We start from the raw sequence: 8,775 nt of genomic DNA on the forward strand, positions 1-8,775 counted from the left end.
GATGATTGGGAACTAGAAAAGAGAATAATACGTTTTCGATTGATTGACAATGCGCATACGGTGAAAATATTGCTAAAAAAATATTTCAAGTAGTTGAAGACTTTGGTCTCATAAATAAAATATATTATATCATTTCAGATAATACCGGTGCAAACTCTAGAGCAATGGATATTCTTACTATGTTGTTTAGTACATATGCTGAATCTTTCTTGTTACATCAATATTATGATTGTCATATTATCAATCTTATAGTAAAATCTGGTTTGAAGATGTTGTTATAATACCTAGACGATTTTCGTACTACAATATCATTGGTGAACTCCTCTAACCAACAAATTGCAACATATAAGCAATATTGTGTTGCGATACGTGTACATCCACGTAAGTTTATTGTGGACATACCGGTAAGATGAAACTCTATTTTCTTGATGCTAAAAAATATTGTATCATATAAGAGCACATTTGCTGTGTTTTACTCACTGAAATATATTGGTATATTACCGAAAGGATACTAGAGTTTGTTGAATTTTTTTATAATTCAACTGTGAGTTTATCATGAGTTATCTTATTTAGTAGTGCATAATATTGTTAAAATTACTACTCATTTAAACATATATGAAAATGACAATTTTCTAGGAGATTGTGTAGTTCTTATGAAATCTAAATTTTTAAAGTATTGAAAAGAAATTCCTTTGTTCTACGTCTTTGCCTTTATTTTAGATCCTAAGCTAAAATTGCAGCTTTTTAAGTTCTATTAAGTCTAGGTGATGCTCTTGGCCATTATTATTCTAATTATTATATTAATGTTTGTTATAAGTTACTCAAAATTTATAGTAAATATGAAACAAATTATGGTAGAGTTCGCTTACAATGACCTCCATTAGCACCCACAACAAGTAAGAAGATCACAATATGAAAAAAAAATATTTGCCTAAGGTTCTTCATCAAGAAGTTCAGACTCTTCATCACGATCGTCTACGAGCGTCGGAATTCTGGCATCTGGAGTGGAGCTAACTAACTTCATCGATAGCAACGTTATCAGTCATGAACAAGAAAACTTCAACATACTGTAATGGTGGCATGAGCATAAGATGAATTATCCAGTGCTTTTACTATTAGCACGGGATTTGTTAATAGTTCTCATATCTACAGTTTTTTCTGAGACTGCTTTCAGTTTCACTGGAAAGATAATCAAAAAGAGAGGACCAACTCTGTCAAATGAGATGTTCGAAATACTCACTATAGTAAAAGACTAGAAACAAGCTGAAGCACGAATGCAACACACTGCATAGAACACGAAACTTAAAGCTTCATTCGAAAATTTGTATCTAGATGTTGATGAGAACGTGTAATTTCAATTTTCTAAGCTAGGTTGTGCTCTCTTTTCCTTTGCTAGAAATGTTTTTAACGAGACAATTTATCAATAAAGCTCAATTTTAGAATTAATTTTGCGTCCATATTATTTTTATTTTTTTTATGTGTTTTTTATTTTTTCGAAAACGATCAGGTCCCACCACCCATCTCTTAATCTCTCATATTGACTTATAAATAGCAACAAGCCACACACGGAGCCACCATCCCAAACTCTCTTCCAGTGAACAACAAAGTCACTTGGTAGCTAAAGCCACTTGCCCACTTCAACAAAATAATTATATATTTCTATTCATGGATCAAGACGTTGAGAACTTACGTGCATGGTCATGAGTGTGACAACATTTTGAAAATGATCTTTAGAGAAATTAACGAGGAACATGTAAAATTTGTTAATTGTAATATATACAGCCATGAATTAGATGTCAGATCTACAAATGGAACCACTTAAGAAAGCATATTAAATATCGCAAGCAAAATTATGAGGTTTCTAAACTATGTAATTTTTGGAGCAAAGATTATACTTTTTTTTGGAATAGAAATGTTTTTAACGAGACAACCAATCAATAAAGGTTATTTTTATCTATTTTTATAGATTTTTCAGCTATTTTTTTTATTTTTAGAGTGCTGGTAGGCTAGCCGTGCCTCTATCGTGCCCGCCATGCGCTATGCCTCCATCGTGCCCGATGGGCACACCGTGCTGTCAGATCGTAATTGCGCCCGAGCCGACTCAGCATAATATGATAGCTGACGGGTCGTGCCGTGAGCCGAGGGTGCGGCACGCGGGCTGGCATAGCACGACCCGTTTAACTAAGTGTGTCTATCAGAACGTGCCTAACCGGGTTCGTGCCTGGCCGGTCTGATATACCCATTTGAACATGTTTACGCCACTGCATATACGTTTTAGGCCATGTTTTAACCGAATGAATTTCACGACTTCATATGAATTCTGCAGAAATTCTGTGTAGAGCAGGATAATTCTAAAATCCTCACGTTCTAAACATCTCTTGGGCTGTAAGTTTTTTGTTTGAACTGGACAGTAAGCTTAGGCGCGTGACAGTATGACACCAAACCGACATGCTCTGAACGGATCGCGCCTGCTGCGCATACCGACGCCGCAGGGCGAGTGTGCCCGCCGGAGACGGCGGCCGAAACAGGGGGCGTGGACTCGCGAGCGTGACGGCGCCGCATCAAGAGAGACGCGCCGCCGCGGTGGGTGGATTTCGGCTTCACTACAAGAGCTCACCCATCTGGGCTTATGCTGAGCGGCGTCTTTCGCTTCGCAGTATCATGGATCCGCCGTTACAGCCGACGGCCGTCGTAAGGCCCAGTCAGTATCTCTAGCGCATTTCATCGTCTGAGTGAGAGAGAGAGAGAAGAAACATTCGTCGATTCGTCATAGACGTTTGTGCAAGTAGCATAGCAGCACGGAGGAATCGCGTGCCCGGTATCGATGAATGCCGTCGTCGTGTCGCCGGCCAGCGGGAGCCATACCAGATTCAGAAGTGCGGTCTGCCGCAGACTAGGATTGAGCACGAACATCCTGCAGAGTGCGGCCCGACGTCGAAGGTCATCTTGTCCGCGAACGTGGCGTGGCAGTTGTGCTGCGATCGGCAACAACACCCGAGTCAATATACACTCGATTTCGTTCCGCCGATTGCCCAAGCGGATGGCTAGACCGCGCGTACGTTTTTCTTAAGATAAAGGAAACAAAGTTTTGGTTGTTTTATCGTTCAGGGCATACAACTTAAGTTTATTATTATTATAGAATGAAAAGATAGTGATTAAGAAATATTAAAAACATAGTCTATAATTATACATTTATTCATTCTTGATAAAGATTTGTATTGCCACTATCTCCAAACAACGACAAGCCTTCAGGATATCTTCTCTTTCTTATTTCTTTTGTAGTAGCCTCTAGAAACATAATCAAAATATGCCCTTAAAAATTCCCTACATCATAGTCGTTGTAGTTTTTTTTAATTAAAATCAATGTTATTACGGTATAGCCATATAGACCAAAAGATAACAGCCACACCTATAAGGAGCGATCTATTATTAACTACTCTTAATCTAAGCCAATCTCTCATAATATGACCTATGCTTCTAGGTTTCTTTATTCTCAAGACAATAGTGATTATATGTCAAATAGACCTAGCAAAATAACACTCAAAAATAGATGTTGAATACTTTCATTCTGATTACAAAAGCAACATTTGAGACTATCTTTCCAATTTTTTTTGACCAAGTTATCTTTGGTCAAAATAACATCTCTATATAAGTACCACAAGAAAATCTTGATCTTGAGTGGAAACTTAAGCTTATATAGGCCCTTTGTTGTGGTAAAAATGGGTAGAGGTATTATTTTATTGTATATAGAATGAACTGAAAATAATTCATTCTCATACAACCCCTATTTAAAAGTATCTCGTCCATTGCATAGTTGGGCATGCAACAATTTAGACACCATATTATGCCAATCAATTAATTTATCTCCAATAATAGGTCTACGGAAAGAGAGGTTTAGCGGTAAGGAACGCATGACTTCCGCTATTGTGGTTTGCTTTCTTCTAACTACATTATATAATGATGGGAACTATTCACTCAAAGAGGCATCTCCCAACCAAATACTATTCCATAATCTAATATGGCATCCATCCTTAACATGGAAAGTTTCCCGTCTGAGTAACTCATGTTTCACTTTCATTAAGCCAGACCAAAAGTGAGAATCTTCTTGTTTGCCTTCTACGTGAGTGATAGATTTACCGTATAGGTATTTATTCCTGAGCATTTGTTGTTAAACTCCATCCTCATTAAGCAGCCTAAAAAGCCACTTGCTGAGGAGATAAATATTCAAGACCAAGAGATTAGTAATGCCTAATCCACCATGGTTTTTCGATTAGCAGACAATGTCCCATTGAGCAAGGCGATATTTCTTATTAAGGTTATTTCCTTGCTAAAAAACCTAGATCGAAGATAATCCAGTCTTTTAAGTATACCCTGGGGGATTTCAAAGAAGAACATCATGAAAATGGGGAGACAACATAATATTAAGTTTAGAAGTACTAATCGACCTTCAGCAGATATAAGTTTCCCCTTCCAACTGCTTAATTTCTTTTCAAGCTTTTCTTCAACCCCTTTCCAATTATTATTCCTTAGGTTCCTATGAATCATCAGAATACTAAGATATCTGAAAGGCAAAGGACTAATATCACATTCAAATAATTATGTGTATTGGTCTTCACATTGTTTAGCAGTCTCGTAGTAAAAGATCTCACTTTTATAAAAATTAATCTTAAGCCCAAATAGTTGTTCAAACACACATAGCAAGAGCTTCATATTTCTTGCTTGTTCGATATTATGATCTATGAAAATGATGGTGTCATCTATATATTACAGAATAGATAAGCCATCATCAATCAGGTGTGGAACCACTTCAGTGATTTGCCTATCCTATTTTGCTCTTGAAGTTAATACTGCAAACATATCTGCTACAATATTAAAAAGAATAGGCGATAAGGGATATCCTTGTCTTAAACCTTTTTTATTTGAAAATAAGGTCCAATTTCATCATTGATCTTAATTCCTACATGACCCGCAGACACAAAGCTTTGGATCAATTCACACCATTGTGCTGAAAAACCTTTCATTCTTAAAGCCTGTTGGAGAAAGTACCATTGAACCTTATTCTAAGCTTTCTCGAAATCAATTTTTATGATCACACCATTTTGTTTTTTCATATGCAACTCATGTATGGTCTCATGGAGTATTATAACTCCTTCCATTATATTTCGACCAGGCATGAATGTAGTCTGAAAAGGACTAATAATTTTTTTAGCCACTGTACTAATTTGATTCGTGACAACTTTAGTGAAAATTTTAAGGCTAACATTAAGGAGACATATCGGACGGTATTCTTGAATCTTCAACACGTTACTCTTTTTAGGAATCAGAGTAATAATATGGAAGTTCAGATTGAAAATAGATAAATTCCCTTGGTGAAAGTCCTTGAATAAAGCCATGAGATCATCTTTGATTGTTTCCCAGAAAACTTAGTAAAATTTTGCAGGGAAACCATCCGGACCTGGAGATTTATTATGCTCCATTTGAAAAATTGCCCTTTTAACCTCATCCACTTCGAACGGAGCGGTAAGGATCTCATTTTCGCATTCCCTCACTTGAGGGATATCATTAATTATTGATTCATCCATCCCTCACTTAAGGTTGGACTCTCCAATTACGGTTCCATTCTCGTGTTCCAACTTGTAAATCTTTGTCTTTCTATTTTTACCATTGGCCACTAGGTAGAAGAATTTTGTATTATTATCTCCCTCTAGTAGCTCTTTAACCTTAGCTCTTTGGTACCATTTGAGCTCTTCTTCTCTTAGCATATGAGCTAACCTTCCATTAAGGTGATGCTTAAATACTATTTCATTAGGCGACAAAGGATTATTCTCCGCCCTTTTATCTAGATCATTTATCATTGTAGTGAGCTATTGCTTTTCTTTCTTGAAGATGCCTGAAATATGTTTGGCCCAACCTCTCAAGTACTATCAAAGGGTTCTAATTTTGTGTTGCCATTTTTCAATGGCATTATTCCCACTATGTTCACTTTGCCAAATATTGGTAACCATATCAAAGAAACCATCTCGAATCAACCATCCTAATTCAATTTTGAAAAGGGATTGAGCGCTTAACTGGGTGGAAGCCCCAATGCTGAGCAATAAAGGGGTATGGTCCGATTGGTACCGATCAAGAGACTCAACCTTAACTTTTGGGTACTTAGTTTCCCACTCAGTGCTCATAAGAACTCGTTCTAGCTTCTCAAAAGTCGGCGGATCCAATTCATTGGCCCATGTATATTGTCCACCAATCATTTCAATCTCTCGTAATCGAATGTGTCAATTATTGCATTGAATAAACGAGGCCAACGGAGATCAAAATTGTCATTATTATTATCCTCAGGATGTCGCATAATGTTGAAATCCCCCCTATGATCACAGGGTAACTTTCCAAACTACAATCATGAGCCATTTCAGTGAGGAAATCCGCTTTAGAATCATCCTGAGTTGGCCCGTAGACTGCATATAATGCCCAAGTGAATCCATCTTCTCTATTTTTTAAAAGAAATTTTGAGTAAAAATCCCCCTTCAACTATGGAACTAATGTCAAAAACTGAAGCATTAACACCAATAATCATTCCCCCTGATCTTCCTTGCGGTGGCATCACATGCCACAAATAATCCAAACCACCATATAAGTAATTAAGGGTTGAAGCAGGAAAAGTACTTCTACCAGTTTTCATAATGGCAAGGAAATCGATATGTTGTTCTTTTACTATTTCTGAAATATAATTGTGTTTAGTCAAGTCTCCTAGACCTCTGCTATTTCAAAATATACCTTTCATCATATATGAATTTTGGACGTAGTATTTGGTTTCTTAGGCAGACGAGGAACCTTACCGTTTTTCTTATAGGAATTGGACCTTTTCTTTCTAGGGACCGTGTTTAGATTATCACAAACATGGTCCAAATTCTCATTTTCGAGAACTTCGGTTAAATCACGACATATGTGACTGAGGGTAGCATCAAGTCCATCCATATCATCCTCATCCTCTAAATTATAAGGATCTTGAGTCTTGCTATCATGTTGTATTCTACCTCTAGATTTAGGTGTTTTAGCAACCACAGAAAGACAGTCTAGCTCTATGTTTTTAGAGAAATAACATAATGCATAATAGATCCATCATCTCTACCCATAGAAACACCTAAGTTTTTAATGTTCGAAGAAACAACATCATTAGGTAAAGAAAGGAAGGACGGATTATGCATACCTCCTTCTAGGTTTCGCTTCGCTGCTAAACTCTTCGCCTTGGTCATGGAGTCTTCATCGCCTAGAGCAAGTAACCTGCTGCTAGAGGAACACCAAGTAATTATGGTAGCCTCTGGGACCATGAACAAATCTCCAAGGGACTTCCTCCCTGGGCTTTAACCTTTGTAATGGCCGCTTCGTCGAAGCTATCGGAAGCACCACTAAAGCCTCAATCATCTCAATATTTTCATATTACCCTCACACCATTTTTCTTGCAAAGGGTCTGGAACCATTGTCTTGAGAAAGTACGGAGCACAGTTCTTCTGTGGCGCTCACAATCCTCAGCCACACCAATCTTGACAGAGGAGGGAATGGCCTAAAGCACCACTGGGCAAGACCGATGGCCCTGCAATCCATCGTCAGCAACCACCATGACACCATTATCAATCATGACGCCATTGTCAATGACGCCTTCATCTGCCAATGTCTCAGTTGAAACCAAGGGTGCTGGCTCAGACACGACATCACCCAGGGAAACCAGCAGATCATCTTCCAAGACACCATAGATAGGAGACATCAAGGAGCCCCGAGCTTTGTCATCAATAGCAAAAGTGTCTGCCTGACTGGCGGAGAGCCCCAACAAAGGTGTTGTGGCCGCAGCTGCAACTGAACCACATCAGCACTGGTGGAACATTGGATAGACAGGTACAACGAGATGTGGTGTCCAGAGCCACGCGTGGCGTGACACGAGTTGCCGTACATGAAGATGTGGCGACCCTACCCTGTTCAAGGGGCACAACAGGGTCATCCCCCGAAGCTCTTGTGGAGGCACCCACCGATGGCCCAGACACCGAAGTCGTTGGGGAGGACAATGTCACATCAGGTGGTGCATCTCTGGACGAAAGCGAACCGACCGAAGGAGCTAAAGCACCCTGTAAATGCATGTTGGTCGGAGCATAAGCACAAGGAGTAAGATATGGTGCCAAAAGAACAGAAGCCACTAGCAATTGATTATCAGCAGCCACGGCACCATCAAGCACCAAAGCCGCAGCACCATCTCCACCCTTCGCTGAAAAAACACCCTGCACGCAATCGACTGTCACTTGCGACGCCCGAGTCACATCAGCGATGGTCCCTTCAACCGGTGCAACCTTATCAGCAGCGTCGAAAGGCACCCCAACCACATTTCGCACCAAGGAGAAGGGCACAGACATCATAACCTTCAAGTCAGTGCTCAAAACAACATAATGATCCTCAAAATTCAACTTTGAAACCCTTGACATGTACTCCTTAGGAGCATCCACCATCTCCTAAACAAAAGAGTCCTCCGCAATGACTTTGTCCGCAAGCTCTAGCAAGAGATTATCCACAGTCGAGTTGATTACATCATCTATCATACCCTGCACTCGATCATCATTATGAGCTACGGAGACCACATTTTTTGAATCTTGTTGCATATCATCTCCCACTGAGTATCATCGGAAGGAGCAGTTTTGTCGTCATTGGATTCATTCTTAGGTCTTTTAGAAACTCTATTTTCCAGCTCTTCATCCTCCCCCTGTGGGTGTTCTTCTTCATTGTTGTCATTTTCTT

This window comes from Phragmites australis, chromosome 24, assembly GCF_958298935.1.
Source record: "Phragmites australis chromosome 24, lpPhrAust1.1, whole genome shotgun sequence".
Classification (NCBI taxonomy): Eukaryota; Viridiplantae; Streptophyta; class Magnoliopsida; order Poales; family Poaceae; genus Phragmites; species Phragmites australis.